Source organism: Capsicum annuum, chromosome 12 (genome assembly GCF_002878395.1).
Source record: "Capsicum annuum cultivar UCD-10X-F1 chromosome 12, UCD10Xv1.1, whole genome shotgun sequence".
Classification (NCBI taxonomy): Eukaryota; Viridiplantae; Streptophyta; class Magnoliopsida; order Solanales; family Solanaceae; genus Capsicum; species Capsicum annuum.
Window position 1 is genome coordinate 197,029,031 of NC_061122.1, and position 21,032 is coordinate 197,050,062.

At 32.8% G+C, this 21,032-nt stretch overlaps 1 pseudogene; it reads right to left on the bottom strand.

Moving 5' to 3' along the window:
* Positions 1-272: 272 nt before the first annotated feature.
* LOC107848989 lies at positions 273-12,252 on the bottom strand (annotated as a pseudogene).
* Between the last annotated feature and the right edge of the window lie 8,780 nt (positions 12,253-21,032).

Consider the following 21,032-nt stretch of genomic DNA (forward strand, 5'->3'; position numbering starts at 1 on the left):
CTTCAATAGTATCTCTAGTATGAAGACGATGAGCTCACAATGCTCCTGATTCTCCTTTTGAAACTCTTTAAGCTCAACCATATCACAAACTTTGAAACAATTTTGGGAATTACAACACATTATGCTCAAATGTGTAGGCAAATAAGTTTTCTGGCTTTTTAATGAAGTTTTTGGATAAGTAAGAGTGCAAGATGATGTTGTTTTTTTAAATATGCATTTTATCATATTTACCCATTATAAGACCTTAGGGGAAGGCCAGAGAGAGTGATGGCTTATTTGGGATAGGAAAACTTCTGTTCTGATTCAAGCAAAGTTGCATAAACTAGATGATTCCAAAAATGTGGTACACTAGGGAGACACTAATGGCTGCAGTTTTAGAACATCCCAGGCTTCCTCTTTGATTTTGCTTCTCTGAATATTGAAGGGTGCCCTTCTTTTCTATAGTCTGTCATCTTCGTAATGTTGAGATAAATAACTGGTGCTTTCATTTCTGATATTACTGATTCAAGAACTCTCACCATCCATGATATAGACCCAATTGAGCCTCATTTGTTTTTTGATTTTGTTTCTCCATCGCAGTTTCCTCCTGAGTTCCATTGACCACCTTTGAAATGAGAAGCTGAGTATCCCCTAAAAAACACCTTAGTTCTGTTGTTGTTGATAGTAGTATCAACCCAATGTGCCTATGTCTTTAATGCCTTAGTATATGCATCTTCCACTTCCAATTTATCGTACACATGATTCCCTTCTTGAAAGTAGTTATTCACTTTGTTAGCTTTCTGGTGAGTCCACTAATGACCAGTGTTGAAGATGATAATGTCAGCATCATGGTACTTAGTAAGAGAGCCATGGATTGTATCCAGTCGTAGAATTTCACGGCGTGCTCCAGCTTTATCCGAGAACTTCCATTCTTGAACTAAGAATGGCAATTTTATAAAGTCAATTGAGCATTTGAAATCCTTAAATTTGAAGGAATAAAATCCTTGAATTCCAAACTCACGGCGTCAATAAACTTCATTCACTCTATTCTTGTCATTGAGTGAGTTTCTCAAGGCACAAACCAGAGATTCCCACATGTTCCTATTCAATGAATCTCCCATAAAAACCAGCCTTTTCCCCCTTACCATCTTTAGCATTTTCAACCCGTCAAACCTTGGGATGTCACAACCATGTGGCTTCAATCTAAGCCTGAGATAGTCTGTATCATGACGTCCATTATTGAAATAGTTAAAAGCATTATCAACAAATGGACAAGAACCGATTTATAAAGTGGTTGAAGATCATTGTCCTCTATCCATTCACCATCAAAAATATCACAAGATGGAAAAGTGTCCTCTTCAATAACAGCATAAATCCAAGATTTTCTTGGGAAGTTTATGGGTGCTAAAACTGTACTGCTAGTTCTATGAGAATGAATGAAAGAAGAAAATCAGTCGGAATGAAGATGAGAAGTAAGAATCTTAGTAGTGACGATAGAGGGAGAGGTGTTGGAGGTGGAGAAGAAAATAATAAAAATGAGAAGGGTTAAGATAAAGAAACCAGAAACTTGGGCTCTTTATTTTAACAGAAACATTTTTAAGAAGATGCAGAATTCCTTCAAACAAGCCACCGATAGAATAAAATTCTCTAGATTGTTGGTTTCTTATTAGGACCTCATCAAGTTACAATGGTTGTTTTAATCCGTTTGTGCAATATGATGTTAGATCACATTTCTAACACATCCACTAAATACTTCCTAATCGACAGAAAGTAATACCATGATTTACTAAGTTGCCTGATCATTTACAAATTGTTAGTGAACTTAAGTAGTTAAGGATGATAAGATTTGTCAATTGGAGATGACTCAACAAAGTTGACCTTTAAATTCAATGTCATTTTCATGTGCATCTTCTAACATAGACATTCCAACAGGGACCTTGATATGGTTTCCTTCTCCATCCTTGTCAACAAAAGTTAAAGATATTTTGTAAATCACAAAAAGAGATAGATATTATGACATCATTTTAGTAATGTTACAGTAGAGTTACAGTATTTTACCCAATGTGTGTAGATGGTGCAACTATGATGATCGTTTCAAAGGTCAATTATTAGCCATCTCCCTCCAAAGATATGTTGTACAACTTGAAATGTAGTGCTATCTAAAATTGTTCACTATCTCTGTAATTTTACTCCTCACAGTAACAATATATTCCTACAATTGTCAAAAAAAAAATTTTGATCATCTATCTTGTTAAAGTGTTGAAATGAAAAATTAATACATAAGAAGCTATAGATGAGTTGTATATTAGCACTCCAATCAAACTCCAACAATTCTTAATTTTCATCTGGTTCGTAAATATCTCTTTCTGTTTTGGAATACTATTAATATTAGTGCTTTCATATCATCACCTTTATTTGAATTTGAACCTGGTTCCCAAGGTTGTTACTTCAACTATTCGATAACTATCACTTTTTGTAGTTATAAGAGCACCTTAGTAATTCTCTCACATAATAAGTCTCCTACTTAAATTTGTGTCAGAATGTGACTGATACAACATGTATATGAACTCTTCAGTACAAAACATGAAAACGATGATTGCCTACTTCTTCAAGCAAACAACCAACTTGTAGTGTCGTAACTTAAATATTTTAAAGTTATAGATGCAAAATAAAAACAAATCCAAGAGAAAAAATACACTAACGAGAACATTATACATTCAGATAGCAATATAGAAGCAATTCATAACCACTTAGAATAGACCATAGGATAACATGTCCATAACCCGACTTTGCAATATAGTCATACTACTTTTTCTGAACAGACACAACTTCCTCAATGTGAATTGTATTCAAGAAATAAACAATTGAACCAGTAAGATAGGACTATAGTAAAACAAAGGAAATGGGTAGCAAACATCCTCTACACTTCTTGAAAAGGAAACGACGATCAATTTTTTAATTTTTTGAAAAGTTTGGGGTTTGGGTAGGGTTAGGGATAATATAATCAATCAAGAGGACAAGAAAGACCAACTATAATGACATCTTCAAGACATACTAACCATAGAAGTCAATTCAAGAAAATTTTAATGCACTTCTCAAATAAAATACATAATTACATAAGCTTGCGCATAACTGTTCTTAGTGAAAATATTCCAAAGCTCTACGAATAGGATCTTCCTCAATTTTGGAGGAAGAACACTGAGCTCCTAAAGTTGAAGTGGCACTCTGCAAGTTGATAAAATTGGGGCTCCCTTCATTATTCAGATCAATTTGACACTTTATGAGGGGGGTCAGGGATGATGATAATCAACAAAGATACCAAGAAAGAATAACTATACTGACATATCTAAAGACATACTAACTAAAGAAGTCAAATCAAGAAAACTTAATTCACTTTTCAGATAAAACATTGTAACACCCCGGAAATACACCCTGGACACCACATGGCGTTTACGATCACGAAAGACCACAAGTTAACTCATGAGTTGGTACCTGTTACGAGCACCGAATAATAATGATAAAATACACATGTGCAGAATAACTGAATACACCATAAGGTTTTAAATACTAAAACATTTCTGAATCATAAGTTTGAAAACAATGGTTTGAAAAGAAATAAAAGTAATGACAAACTGACTGACTATCTGAAGTGTTCGAAAGCCTCTAAAACTGACTGAATAAGAATTAATAGGACAAGCCCCAGCTAACTCCAACTGACTTCTACACTGAAAACACTGAAATAAATATAATCGATTCTTAAAATATGAGGACTCACCACTGCTGCTACTGTTGATGCGCTGGAATGTCTAAGTGCGGTCAGGAACTTGAGAGTTCAAACTGATGATATAAGACATCATAGTGACAACACCCAAGCGCACATACAAGTGTATGTGGTCTATCAAGTATTAAAGTGGCCTTCAAGAAAGGAGAATATTGATCCCACTGGGACTTGATCTAACAACGATTCAATTCTAGTTCATAATTTAGATTCAATTGGTGCAAGAGTAACTAAAAGATAGTTTGTAATTTATAAACTAAAGGAAAGTGAACAATGCAGAAAATAAAAGTCTTGGAGCAATCAATGGAGTAAAGCCCAGGGTTAAAACACTTTGAACAATCATACTATGTTATTGCACTTCATTCGTTAACTTTCTTATCTTGGTTGTTGATTCGTAGGGTTAGTTGAATGATCATGGTCTCCCAACCTCTAGCCTTTTGCCTAATGTGGACATTACAACTACATCATAATCCAATTAAGTTCTGTAAGCTATCATCCTACATTTGAATCAAGTAAGGCATCTAAGTACATCCCTGTCCTAGTCGCTAATTTGAATTCCTTATTTCATAAACTAATACAAACCATACTTTATTCATTCTCATATTCTATCTCCCTAATCCCTCTCCCAAGATTAAAAAGGTAGACAATTGATATATCCTAAGGGTGGTCAATCCTCAAAATAATTAAATCAAGAACAAAAAAACAACCAATAATGATAAGCAAATTAAACAAAATCAATCCTTAACAATAGTACTCATGTTCTTGGATTTAACCCCGGAAAGGAGGTTCTTAGCCACTCATCATCATAGTCATGATATAAAAGGTTGAATACATGATATAATCTAATAGAATGTTAAATAAAAGAATGTAAACCTAAAAAAAGTGTAGTCGCAACTCCTTGATGTTCCAAGATATCCAAAGATACCCCTAAAAATATTTAACAAGTGGTATTTATAATGCCCCAATCACAAGCTATCACAACTCAATTTCTCAAGTCGTGATGGCGCTTAATTTAACCCACCAGTAGGTAAGCCAAGCCATAGTCTAAAATGATAGGTAATAGGCTAAGAGGCAAAAACCAAATAAAAGATCACGTATAATGATAACAATAACAATAATAAGTGAAAACTAAGAAGGGAGCATATATAATATATCAAAACGAGAGGAGGAAAAAAGACTAAATATACAAAAAAATCCCTCCCAAGACCTGATAAGATCAATACTAGAGTCTCTACTAAAAGGTACCAGAGCACTAGACAAAAATCTAAAATACGCACAACATACACAAGCAGTCTCGAGTGCAAAAGACTAACTAGAGTAGATAGCTGTCATATTATATCGAAAGATAAAATACCAAAATCTACTAGAACAGGGTCCTAATCCGGATAAATAAAACAGTTTATATATATCAAATAATATGCATCTATAAGCACTTATCCAAAGCTAGCATAATAGTTTACAATTTCAGTAAATAAGCTTAATCAAAAGGTAGGGTAAGCCTAGCCTACTTGGATGCCAACACTAAAAAGCCTTTCCACGAAGCCTCAAAATAGCGCTACTAGAACCCGAACTTGAATAATATCAAAAAAATTATTCTCCACAACGTCCCTTAACTCATATGCATTTTTGTAAGGCTAACCAAGAACTCTAATCAATTTTAAGAAAAAAAAACTAGAAGGCCCCAAATATAGAAGAACACAGACATACATGCATCTATATATATTTACTATGAGTATTTTTAGGTGTAAATATGAAATTGAATTAAAATTATTTACTTGATAATTTTTCTGACATCAATAAACAATTCTCTAAATTCAAAATAAAAAACAAAAGCATTAGATAAAAAAAAATTGTATGATAAATTTGAAGTATAAATTAAATCTTAATATTTAAATGAAACGAATTTCAAATTAAATATAATTTCTATTTAAAATTATTCCCCACATTCCATTCAAGTATTTTTTTTTTTAAAGAATGACTATTTTATTTTTGCATATCTTTTTTTTTTTTCAAATTTTGCATGACATGTTTAACATTATAAAATATACGTTCAATCTCAACTTCTAATAAATTAATTCAATCTGACACACTTTTGATTCGAATTTTGAAAAAAAAATTTACACATATTTTCATTCATTATTATATAGTTAACTTAATCATATAAAATATTTTTATCTCCTTAATTATACATATCAACCTTAAACTGAAATGTTACGAATTTTAAGACCTATTGAGGGAAATGCATATAATTAAAGAAGATGACATGTTTTATGTGGTTAACTTAACTACCTAATGGATGATGAGAACATACACACAAAAAAAATATTAAATTGAACTGAAAATGTGTTACTGAAACACTTATTAGAAGGGTTTAATTATGTTAAGTTTAGAATTTAAAGGATATTTAATACCTTACACAATTTTTAGTTTAAAATTTTAATATTATACTTCTATATAAAGGATAATAGGATAAGATTGATAGTCCTCACAATAAAAATTTATGCAATAGAATTGGTACGTGTGTTTATTACTTTTCCTACACATTATTATATTTGTCCTCATTTATTATCTAATGATCATTTTCATTTAGATCACTATAATTGGATTATATATAATAATTTTTACAAATATCTTTTTGTTCCTTATTAGATTTTTTAAAACATATTTCTTGTAGTAAAGTATAATTGTTCTTTATTTCTCTATTTTAGAAATTATGAAATATTTATTATTTTTTTCTATAGTATGTTTTATAACAATAAATTATATTTTATAAAACATACAATATCAACCACAAATTGAAATGTTATGAATTTTAAGACTTATTGAGGCAAGTGCATATAATTAAAGAAGATGACGTGTTTTATGCGGTTAGCTTAACTACCTAATGGATGATGAGAACACACACAAAAAAATTATTAAATTAAATTGAAAGTGTGTAACTGAAACACTTATTAGAAGGGGTTAATTATTTATTAATCTTAAAATTTAAAGGATATTTAATGCCTTACACAATTTTTAATTTAAGATCATAAAATCTCATTTTACATTCCATGTTTTATCTAGTTAAAATGTTAAATCAAAATTGAGAAAATATTTATTTCCCAGTGGATACTTTTAGGGGTCATTTGAAGGATCAGAAAAAAATGGGTCCGGATCTCCTGCGGGAATGATTTGGAAGATCCAAAACCAAAAATAGTGGTATTTGCTAGCAGAGGTGTATGGTGGGATATCTTATGAATTTATGATAAATTTATATTATTAACCAAATATGATATAAAGATAATATCAAATTTAGTCTTATCGACTATCTCATCTCTTTTTCTGCTTTTACTTCTCCTTTACAGACTCTATTTTACTCTAGCCGAGTATTCATGAAAAGCAAATTTAGTAGCTTGAAATAATGAAATTTTTCATGAATATTCGCAAAATTTTTCTTTACTGATTCAAACATGAAATCCAACTAAAATTATTTTCTTGATAATTCTTTTGACATCAATAAACACTACTCTTAATTCAAAATCACAATAAAAAGTTTTAGACCAAAAAACTTTTATGATAGATTTGAAGTATAAACTATGTTTTGCTATGAACACAAAACTTATGGAAACTCAAATTTGTCATTAGTATACATTAATAAAATTTATTATAAAAATAAATTTTGTCTATTTTCTTATCTAAGACAAAAGAATGTATAGCAGTATAATGAATTATTTGGTAATTTGAGAAACTCAAGCAATCTACTCAAAGTGATAAAACTTTAATTGGGTTAATTATAAATGTTAAATGATTACATTGTCAGTCATGTAAATTGGATCCAAATTTTACTTTTTCTCTATCAAATTTTAATTAGGTTAAGTTTGAAAATAAATCAAATTTATTTTAGTTTACATATATAAATTAGATTTTAATATTTAAATGAAATGAATTTTAAATAAGCATAATTTCTATTTAAAATTATTTTACTCATTTTGTTCAAGTATATTATTTTTCTTTTTTAAAAATAATATTTTTTTTATTTTTGAATATCTTTTTTTCAAATTCTACATGACATGTTTAACACCATAAAATTTAAAATATAGGCTCAACCTTATCATCCTCAAATTGAAATTTTATGAATTTTAAGACCCATTGAGGTGAATGCGTATAATTAAAAAAGATGATATATTTTATGCAGTTATGTTAACTACCTAATGGATGATGATAACACACACAAAAATTATTAATTTTTCAGTTGAAAAAAGGACTTATAGTTTGAGAATCTAAATGAAATCCCCCGATAAATTTAATGGGTTAATTATGTATTAATAATAAAATTTAAAGGGAATTTAATATCTTGCACAATTTTTAGTTTAAGATCATAAAATTTTATTTTACATTTCATACTTAATCTAGCTAAAACGTAAAATTGAAACTGAGGAAATATTTTTTTAGTGAATATTCTTAGGGCTCATTCGGTAGGAGGTAGGTGAGATATATTATAGATATGTGATAATTTATATTATCAATCAAACATTGAATTATTTTATACCACCTCACATATGATATAAAATAGTCTAAAAACTAAAATTATAATTTCAAAATAATTTAGTCTACGTATTAAATGTTCCCTTAATCTACTTGAATTGAAAGTAGCAAAATAAAATAAAAACAAAGCAAAATGAAATTGAATATTAAGTATGAGTATTTTAATAACTGGAGTAGCACGGGGAAGGGCCCATATTTTCAGCATTGTGCAGGGATTTTGATGATGTGATGTGAGTGGTAGATGGCACATCAGTAATTATATAAAAGCTAGTTGGGTTTCTTGTCATTTAACTGTTCTTGATGCATAATGTACATTCATTTAAAGATGAAACTTTTGTTTTTGGATGAAATTGCCCTTGCTCGTCCTTGCTACCGACTCTTCTATAATATATAATAAAAAAATCACACTATATAATAAAATATAACTTCTTATTTTTACAAAATCAAATATTAGCTTACAACTTATTTAAGTTTCATAGTTAATATTAAAATATCATATACCCTAATGCTTATTTTATGATCAAGTCAAACACATTTTCTTAGATTAAATAACTAATGTTAATATTTTTTTTCTAGTTTATTTAAAAATCATACAAGAGAATAGATTAAAATTATAGTAATTAACTTTTTTCATAGAATCATACTAAGCAATAAATAATATTAATCCATACATAAATTGATTTTAAATACAATTAAATTCGCTTTATGGGTGTTTAACAAATAAAAAAGGGTCTATTGAATTAAGGTTTTAATGAATCATAATGTTAAAGAATTGTCTCTATATCTTGTCTTATATATCAGAAATAGGAGATCAATTTAATATAATAAACAAAAAATTATTTTTTGAAGTGATTTATCTACCTAATGAGAAATTTGCCACCTCAAATATAGAGAATCAAAAGAATTAACAAATGTTAACATATATATATTGTATTAATTTAATACGAGATATTTAATATACATTTTGCATAAATTGTTTAAAACAATTTTAATAGGTGATTAGTAAATAATTACGTTTTCATAAATTATATGTATTATAAATCTTTGTAATGATATGTATCATGTGAAGTTTTAAAATTATGAAGAAATTGTTTATTGTATTTAATAGATAAACGCTTATTCAAATTTATGAGTACTTTTATTATTATTATTTTACTACAATATAGCAATAGTTTCTTTATGCAATTAAATATGCGGCCAAAATTAATTTTACTTTTTTATCTTTTATGGAACATATGTTACTATTTGCATATCATTTGATTAGACATCAAATTTATGATATATGAAAAAACTTTACAATGTTTCAAATTATTTTCAAAATAAATAAATTTTAAATAGAAGAAAATATCTTTGTGGATTTTTTGGCAAAAAAATGAAATTAAATATGATTTTTTTTAATTAAAAGCGAGCTTTTATCAATCAAAAAAAATTGTAATACAAAATCAGGCTCAAGAAGACCCTTGCCTCTCACTAATTTCTCTAAAGCTAAACAATGATCATCACTCTCCTAACAACACTATTAAGGGAAATAATTTAGTCTTTGCAGTTGTGGCTGCTATTTGCTTAATCATCTCCCTCTTATGTGAATGTGCATGGCCACCTCTCTGCAAACTGCATCCACACTAAAACAACTTCCTTGGAATCTAGCAGAGTTCCTTTCACGCCAAATGCAAAATACTACCATGACAATACATAACAAGTGATGTTTGTTGCTGTAGATTTTGTTTTACCATTTGGTTGATCCACTATTTTTCTGATTCTTAAGACCCTATAACATGATCGAAGCCCATCCACTGCTCTATTCTACTTCATAGACCTTTAGTATATACGCATTCAAAGTATAGGTGGGTGAAGCTCTCAATAGTACCTGCACAAAATATACAATCCATAGGTACCTGTATGCCAAATATTTGTAGCCGAGTCATTGTGGCAAGTCTTTGTTGCAGGGCTAGCCACAAGTTAAAGTTATGCCTAGGGTGAACTATTGGCTGCAACACTATTGCTTTCCAGGAGACTCTTGGGAGCTCAGGTAGTAGCCTTCCATAAGCTTTCTTTATCTAGTAGGACCCTCCCATCTGTAGTTCAGCTAATCTATGAGCAAATGATCCTTGTAATGAGTTCATCTGCATCAAAGTGTCCCGGCATCCCAAAATTTTCCTGATTACCCAAGCTGCAGTCTTGGGTAAGGCCAGATCTTCCAGATTTCTGTGTTTTATGTAGTAGCTGTGCACCCACTTTATCCATAATGAGTCCTTCTTGATTGATATTGCCCATAATTACTTCATGACTGCTGCTTTATTCCATATCTTGATATTTATCACATTCAATCCACCCGCATCCCTTGGGTAGCATAGTTTCTCCCATGACACTAAAGCCTTCCTTGAGAGTTGCCCCATTAATAATGATAATGTTATAAATCACTAATAAAATAAAAGATAAAAGAATTGATTACAATATATATATATATATATATATATATATATATATATATATATATATTAAATTGTGACAATTTAAAGCAAATAAAGAGAAATTGCAAATGGAAAACGAAAAAAATAAAAGTAGACACATGCATTTTATGCTAAAATAAGAATTTGATAGAAAGGCATTACTAAAGAAACTTCATTTAAAAATATTAAAAAGTACATAAATATGATAATAATAACAACAACAACAACAATAACAAACGGTAAGATACTGCTAAAGATTTGTAAATCTCATCATCAATTGTTACCAAGCCAAGAAAAAAAGAAGAAGATTTGATAGAGTACAATAAATGTTTCTAGACTTACCTTTAGTTTGTTGGTGGGAAGGTAAAAATTTGTTGGTAGTAGTAGATTTTTTTTTGATATATATACACTTTGCCCCTGATAGTGAGTATAATTACATATTTGCCCTTGATCGTCCTAATGTCATCTTTCAATATAATATATATATATATATATATATATTCATATTCTTACTGGAAAAAATTTCACATTTCTTTCCACTTTAAAAAGTCAAAGATACTAAATATATATAAGTAATGTTAGGCCAAAAATTTGTAGGCAAGTGGCAGCCATCCAAAAGTGGTTCACCCTTTCCCATTTCCACGTGTGTGGTGGCGGTGGCCACACCAAATACTTTTTCTACACTGCGTACATATTCGGGTATTATATAAATTTATGGTAAAATAATTATAATATTTTGAATATACCATAATTAATAGAAAATCATTTCTAATAAAACCTCTATCATGTAATAATAATAATAATAATATTTTAATATTTCTAAATTTACTATATCCGCTTAAAATATTAATAAATTATAAAAATTTGTTAATAAATATATCATCACTTAAAGAATTTTACCTATATCGAAAATATTCTAGAAGGGTACTAAATTATATTTCTACCAAATGCCAAATTAAATTAAATAATCCATAATATATTAGATATCATTAAAATTAATTCAACGAACTGCCTGGGAACCGAACTATCAGTCCCAGCAAGTCATAATAATTTAGGGCAATTATATAAAATCCCTGGATATTGAGAATATATGAAAATACAGGAAAATGATCGTAAGGGTCATTACAACATCCACTATTAAAAGGACTTTCGTTCGCGAAAGTAAAACATATGAAAATACCCAAGGGATAGCTATATGCAATGGCACAGATAAAGACTCCAAACATGAATCCAACCGCTATGCAAATAAGCATAAACATATGAGAATGTGGAATAGGGATTAAACAAAGCAGAAACTGGTTGATGGCATACGATAATCTTACATGTGATCAAAGCATCCTCAACCTCAGCCTCAGATATACCTAGTACAGCATACAAATGACCATGTCCACCACTAGACTGGGTTCCTATAGAACCACCTCTAGAACTTTGAGGATTATCCCCATGACTTTGTACATCACCCCTACCTAACGGCGGCACTGACCTAATCGGTTGTGCAGTCAAAACTGAAGTCTCAACCATCTTAAACTGAGGACATCTACGGGAGAAGTGACCAACAACCTCGCAGTCATAACATGCCTCGGGAACCCTTCTCTGTTTAGAAGATCTAGTGAATTCGAAATGGCCACCTTGAGTTGACGATCCTGACTAAATACCCCTCTGCGACTGGCTACTGCTCTGACCATTGGAACTACTAAAATTAGACTGAACTCTATCTGATAGCTGAAGCGATGTCTGGACTAAGGCTTCTGCTGGGGGTACCTATGGTGAAATTCTCCTGTAAACTGTGAATCATTGTAGCTGCCCTGGTAACGTGGTCTCTTATTACTGCCCCTTTGGGCCTCATGATCCATCTTTTCTATAGAATAAACATGCTCAACTATCTCAGAAAAAAACTTTCCTGAAGTCACCAAACTCTGTGTAGCCCTACAAATTGATAATCTCAATCCCCTGACAAAGAATCGAATTCGTTCCTACGAAGTGATAATCTCAATCTCCTAATGAAGCATCAAATTTGCTCATACTTCGTAGGCAAAATGATAGCGGTGTGCCTGGCTAACTTGTAATACCCCAAACTTTTTCTAGCTTAAATTCGTTCTTAGAATGTTAAGGGATGTCTTCCAAAATAAATAATATTTGTTTCATATAGAATTTTCTAGATTTAGACTTTTCATTGTGTGAAAAATTGAATAATCCTTCTATCGATACCAAATTTGCCCAAATTCGACACTCGGTGAAGAAGCTAAAGCATTTTTAAGTTGACAGTGTGCCAACTGGGCAGACACCGCATCGTGGTGAAGGAAAATTTCATAATTGTCACTTTTCAGTGGACCACTGCGATGTTGGTGCATCGTGGTGAGGTCCAAATTCCCATTTGTCAATTTCCAGTGGACCTCTGCGATATTGGTGCATCACGGAGAGGTCGATTTTTCTAATTGTTGAATTCCAGCAGTCCAATGCTATAGTGGCGCGTCACACCGAAGTCTAAAATGGCATTTCTATAGGACACCGAGATGGTGGTGCATCGCATTGAAGTTACAGGTCCCAATTGTTAAAATCCAGTGGGACAACGCGATAGCTCCGCATCGTTGAGGTCCCCAATTTCCTATTCGTCAGTTTCCAGTGAGCCACCGCGATAGTGGTGCGTCTCGGTGGCCCATTAAATCGGGACCCATTTACATTTTTCCAGTTTCATTTAGGCATTTAAAGAGGGTATTTTAGACTTTTTCCCAGCCCCCTAAACCATTCAAACACAAGATTTAAGTCTATTACATGAATTTTATGATATATTCCTCAAAATTTCTCTCAACCAAAACCCTAAACTTCAACAATCAACCTCAAGAATCTCAAGATTCCATCACTCTTTTTCCAAATTAATTTAAGATTCAAGATTCCCAACACAAGAATTCCTATAACCATCATTCAGAGCACAAATAGGGTCTCAAAAGCAAACTTGTTCATCTAGTTCATCATCCAAGGCATGTGGGGTTTTGAACAAGGATAAATCGTTTATCCATGTGCCCAAAAACTTACTTTAAATTACTAACTGTTGAGTTTTGTATGATTTTCCATGAAATTTAAGCTAGCATTTATACCCAATGTTGTTAATTGCATGATTTTGAGATTTTAAGTGATTTAGATATTGAATTACATGTCTACTTTCGAAGAATTAATGCATATGATTATATTTTCCAGATTTTAAGTTTAATTATGAATATTTATATTATCAAGCATGAACCTTATGGTGTTTGACATGAAATTGAAGCATGGGTCATTAAGCCCTAGTTTGTATGTTGACATTTCAAGAATGACTATGTTTTAAGTATCCCATGATTAGTTATTTTCATATTTTGATAAAGAAATTTGATCTATTGATCCAAGAAAAGATAGGAATCCACATTATTCATACAGTTTATGATTTAAAGCAAAGAGATTTATAATTGGTTTTCATTATAAACCCTTTGTGTTGTTTTAAGGTGGATTTCCTAAAAGTTCTGAGCAATAAGTATAGGAGTAGTATTTAGCACCGAGTTAGGTATAATTTCAAGGTCTCATGCCCCATAACTACGTGCCACCATAGGTTTCTGATTTGCCCATAGTAGGCTAAGATAGTGATCACTTAAGTTAAGGTTATATTTGGATGGCAAGGATAGAACAGCTCTCCCCAACGTGGGCAAGATGTTGGACTCCATGTCAGCTCACATGGTTTATGTCTGTTAGAAGAAACTCCCTAAGTCCCAAATTTTCGAGATTTCCAAACCAAAGCTTCTAAGTTTCGAAAGAAAAGAATGATAGAAAAGCTTTTATAAGACTAAGTGCTATGACTCACTAGATTTACAAGTATGATTTGTTATACATGATTTTATATTTTGGTATTTTAGATAATCAAGCTTATGTGAGTCATATACATCCAGCATGCATTTACTTTTTAATTATGATGATGTCTTACTTATGAATTACACCCCCATATACTCAGTACATCCTCAAAGTGTTGATCCACATTTATGTCTATGTGCTACATTGTCTTATAATGTAGGTTCAGGTTCTCAGTATCAGCAGTGTGAGTAGTTTGAACATCTCTATCCACGCTCTTATAATTGGTGAGTCCTCATGATTCGAGGGTCTACTTCTCCAGATTTCCAACTTTCATAGTATTTGAGTTATCGTTTTCAGTTTAGTCTGAGTCAGTTGGGGGTCTATCCCAATGGCTCTCTAGTTCTTTAGTAGTGGAGGCTTGTCAAACTACGGGTTTATTTATAGACTCTTAGTATTTACTATTTAGATGGTATCTTCAGTTTATTCAATTCAGTTTTGGTATGATAAAACATTAATTCTTGAGTAGATTATCTTAAAGTAAGATTCAGATCTAGTAGCAGGCTCAAAGGGTTAGCTTGGGGATACTCGTAGCCTTGAGCACCGTGTGACATCTCGGGATCAGATTTCAGGGCATTACATAACTCTTAAAATCTCACCTCATACTCAGCCACAGTCATAGAACCCTATCTCATGGCTGTAAACTCATCCCGAAGATAGCGCGTACGTGCAAGGCATATACTTCCCTAAGAAAACCTCAGAGAACTGAGTCCAAGTCACTGGTGGAGATCCAGCTAGCCTAGAATCAAGATAACCTCTCCACCACCTCTTCGCTACCGTGTTGAACTGATAAGCAACAAAGTCCACTCCTTGCGCCTCAACCAACCCCAAATTTCACAACTGCTCCTCGCAATCGGATAGAAACTCATTGACATCCTCTCTTAGGGTCCCAGCAAACTTGGGTGGAGTTAATCTAAAAAATTGGCTCAGCATCTTCTACTCCTATGAAGACATAATTGGCTGGGCTACTGCTGGCTGGGGGACTACTGGTGCTGGCGGAACCTTTACCCTAGATGTCGTTGTCGCAGGCTATGCTCCTAAATCAACTCTACTCTATGCTGCTAGTTGAGCTACTTCGGTGGGTGGACCGCCAACTAAACACAATAACTGTCCCAATACATCTCGAAGAACCGAAAATGATATAAAGCCGTGTAGAGCCTGGGCTGCCCCCTGGCCTACCTACTGATATGGTGGAATACCTGGAGCTCTCTCAATCTTAAGAGTTGTAACAGGATCAGGTAATGGATACCTGGACTGATCTCAAATAGGGGTTGATACTCTATCCTTCCCCCGATATTTGGGTCGACCTCAACCCCAAGTTGGAACTCTAGCAGCGGACTTAGGGTCCCGATCCCCAGCTCTCGAATCACGCATCCTAGCCATCCTGCTTAAAGAGTGAACCAGTAAAAATTACAACCAACTCAGACCAAACGCACGAGAATGGATCAAGAAAATGAGATTGTTCCCTAAAAATGCTCTGTAGCCTCCCGAAGATAGGATACAGACGTCTTTGTGCCGATCCGCGAGACTCTACTAAACATTGGCTCTAGTACTAACAATACCAGTGAGACCTAAGCTCTGATACCAAGCTGTCATGACCCGATTTCTCAAGTCGTGATGGCGCCTACTTTAACTCACCAATAGGCAAGCTAAGCCATAGTCCAGAAAGATAAGTAATGGACTAACAGGCAGAGACCAAATAAAAGATCACGTATAATGATAGCAATAACAATAATAAGTGAAAACTAAGAAGAGAGCATGTATAATATATCAAAACGAGAGGAGGAAAAAGGACCAAATATGCAAACGAATCCCTCCCAAGACCTGATAAGGTCAGTACTAGAGCCACTACTAAAAGGTGCCCAGAGTACTAGACAAAAATCTAAAATATGCACAACATACACAAGCAGTATCGAGTGCAAAAGACTAATAAGAGTAGATAGATGTTATATTATATCGAAAGACAAAATACCAAAATCTACTAGAACGGGGTCCTAATCCAGAAAAATAAGACAGTTTGTATATAAATCAAATAATACGCATCTACAAGCACTTATCCAAAGCTAGCATAATAGTTTACAATTTCAGTAAATAAGCTCAATCAAAAGGTAGGGTAAGCCTAGCCTACCTGGATGCCAATGCTAAAAAGCCTTTCCGCGAAGCCTCAAAATAACGCTACTAGAACCCGAACTTAAATAACATCAAGAAAATTATTTTCCACAACGTCCCTTAACTCATATGTATCTTTATAAGGCTAACCAAGAACTCAAACCAATTAAAAAAAATGAGAAGGTCCCCAAATATAGAAGAAAACAGACATACGTGCATCTATCTATATATGCTTACCGAAAAAAATTTCACATTTCTTTCCACTTTAAAAATTCAAAGATACTAAATATATATAAGTAATGTTAGGCCAAAAATTTGTAGGCAAGTGGCAGCCATCCAAAAGTGGTCCGCCCTTTCCCATTTCCACGTGTGTGGTGGTGGTGGCCACACCAAATAGTTTTTCTAAACTGCATACATATTCGGATATAGTATAAATTTGTGGTAAAATAATTATAATATTTTGAATATACCATAATTAATAGAAAATTATTTCTAATAAAACCTCTATTATATAATAATAATAATATTTTAACATTTCTAAATTTACTATCTCCACTTAAAATATTAATAAATCATAAAGATCTGTTATAAAGTAATATAAGTATATCATCACTTAAAAAATTTTACTTATATCAAAAATATTATAGAAGGTTACTAAGTTATATTTCTACCAAATGCCAAATTTAATTAAATAATCCATAATATATTAGATATCATTAAAATTAATTCAACGAACTGCCTGGGAACCGAACTATCAGCCCCAGCAAGTCATAGCAATTTGGGATAGTTATATAAAATCTGTGGATACCAAGAATATATGAAAATACAGGAAAAAGACTGTAAGGGTCATTACACAAGCCGTGTAGGAGTAGAAGAATTCCAATAATTTGAGCATGGGAGTAGAAGGGGGCGCTGCCTCCTATAGTGCACCGCATTAATAGGGATATGCGGGCTCCAGTGCACCACAATATAGAGGGTTGCACGGGCTCTAGTTCACTATAATAGAGGGGATTGCGGATGCTTATCGCGGGCAACCACTAGAACTTGCCATCAAAATTTGGGTTAAGTCTTTATCATCCAATCTTTCTTCCCTTGACTTGTGGTGTATTTCCAATGGATTTCCAGCCTTTATATCATCAATATATCACCATATTCAGCTTACAAAGCTTTCTACATAATCACACACCACGAATTAGAGATCATAACAACACAATATCCATAATGATGAATCAAAACAAGAGCTATGACTAGGCTAGTTCATGTTGGTCTTTAACTTATTGTACCACCTCTACACTAAATCAAATTGAACTTTGCACATCGACAACAAGTTGTTCCACATATAATCACATATTTAAACCATTTGGAACTCATTAAACTTACTAGAATTCCATGAAACCAACTAGACACATACCTAGCTTAAGCTAGTAAAACTAGTTATCTCGGTTGAACTCTAAATGCTCAATTAAGTACAAACTTGTTGGAAAACACTTTTAATCATTGTCATCACGTCCTCGAACACTTATATGCTTCTTTATATCATAATTAACACAAATTATCCTCAAAACAAAACTATACAAGCTAAAATAGTAACACTAGAGTGCATAAATACACCCAACATTACCACCCCACACTTAAAGCCTTGTTCGTCCTCGAACAACTCTTTACTCTAAGCATCATAAGCTAAGGAGACTCTAACCTTCTACAAAATGTAAGACACTCAAGCTAGTACTATAATGACTAAACAAAATGCAAGTTTCTACACTAAGCATGTTATTTATACAATTGAAAGCTCATGAACACTACTCCAAAACATCCTAGCCTCAAGAATTGACTCGCCTAAGTGTAAAACTTATGCATATTGCCTAAATCGATAACATCATACAAATCCCTCACATTTATCAAACATGTGCCCCTCACAACAAGAGAGTTACCCATAATCACTCATATAAAAGCATTTTATAACATGATGGGTACAATAATTAAATTATGCTAACTCTCACAAGGAATTCACAAGTTACACATAATGAACCATAGGCTTGCCCTTAGTGTAATGCTCCACTAATATCAGAATGCTAAGCGTAGGATCAAATAGGTCTTCGAGGGTTGTAATATAGGCTAAGGGATGGTTAGAAACTATTTTGGCTGAATAGTGACTATCTTCCCTAAGTGTTTTAATACGTCACTTTATCATTCAACTCAACTCTATCAACCAGATTACACCACTTTTGTCTACCCTATTTTTTTGTTTCACCCAATCTTATTATGCTCATTTACATACACTATTGTGGGAGTATTTTGTGCACAACTCAGTCAATTTTGAATAAATTTTTATTTTTCTCATTACTCAACTCCCCACCACCACACATAACAATTCTTTTGAGCACCAATAACTATCACTTTGGGGGCTTCACTTTTACTTTTTCTTCTTCTTCTTCTTATTTCTCAAACTCCTTACCACAACTTATTTTTCAATAAAGTGCCTTGGAGATTTGGATCAAATTAAGGTCTCCCAAAGAAAGGATTAAGATACATATGAGGCTGTCAAAGAAAAAGCTTAAGGATCAACGAGGCTTACTAGGATTATGCACATGAGTAGGTCAAAAAAAAGGTCTAAAATAAGGCTATCAAAGAAATGCCTCTATTATTTACTAAACCCACACTCTTTATTTTGCTTTGCACACACACCGGAAAAGTTCTAGATATCACATGCAACAAGAAAATATACAACACCTTACACGTATATGGAACATGCTTAACTCAATAGGATCATCATAGACTCTTAACCAAACAATAGCATGAATTTAAATTTAAGCCAACAAGTACAAGAGTCATAACCATAAGCCTAGGAGTCTTAAAAGTAGTCATTCACACAATCAACATGCTTTTTTTTCATACAAAGACTTCCACCATTCAATCAACTAAACGACCAAGAAGAGTATCTAACTTAGTCCTAACCTAAAAATTTAAAATTTACCCTAAAAATGGGAATTCCCCCACCCCAAACATAAAAATCTACTTTTTCACCAAATTATAATTTAAAAGTACAGATAGAAATACTCCCTGAGTCCTCTAGGCCAATCTAGTAGCATCTTTTAAATACCAAGAGGGTCTGGGAACCCCACACTTATTCATTGCCATGTTCCTTAGCTCAAGCTTTTGGTACTTAGACTTTTCATCAACCTGTGACTCAATCAAAAACAAAAACTACATGAAGTAAAAACTAAAAAATAATAAATAAAACATAACTACTTAACTTAGGTTTCCTCCCAAGCAGCGCCTGATTTAGTGTTGCGGCACGACCCAACTTACGGCTTAGACAAATTTATTCATCCTTTTCCTCATACTTGGAGGGCATTTTCTTATTCATTTCTGACCTCTTGAATGCGCACTCTCAAGGTCAACGATATTCTCAACTTTAGCATTTTCAGGCTCATCCACTTACATGATGTTGGGCTGTGGTATCTTTAACTTAGGTGGCTCAATAAGGGTGTCCAAATAGGTCTTTGGCAGACTAAACGCCCCACACTTATCATCTGTAATAACAGTAATCATGCATAAGTCCTTATAGTGGATTAATGTGTTTAGTGGTTTGTATACTTTGAAAATTGGCCCTTCATCCTCCAACGTCATAGTGAGTGTACCTTCTCTAACATTAATCAAAGCTCCTCTGATTACTAAGAATGGATGCCTCAAAATTATTAGTACATGTTCATCTACCTGAAAATTTAGAATAATAAAGTTAGCAGGAATAATGAATTTACTAACCTTTATGAGGACATCCTCTATCACTCATTTGGGATAGGCTATGCTCCTATTTGTAAACTGTTGTAGCACTAAAATCGATCTAGTCTTACCTAAACCCAACGTATTGAGCAAAGATAGGGGCATTAAGTTGACACTTGTCCCTAAATTACTCAAGGCATGGACCATCTCACTATTCCCAAGCTAAATGGGGAGAGTGGACTTCCCTGGGTCCTTAAGCTTCTTAGGAATCTTCTGTGTTATCACCGAGCAACACTCTTCAATGAGTGCTACTGCCTCCACATCCTGCCGTTTTACCTTATTTGCAACCACATCCCTCAAGTACTTAGCATACTTTGGTATACCCTACAAAATATGTAACAGAGGAAGGTTAATGTGAAGCTCTCTGAAAGTGTCAAAGAACTTCTTAAAACATATATCCTCCTTTGCTTTTCTATGCTTGTGTGGGAAATAATGTTGTGGCATCTACTTCTCCACTTCTGCAATAATTTTTTCTTTTGAGTTCTCAGACTTCCTCAAATTTTCAGTAATTTTTTCAGATACCTATGGGGGAGTCA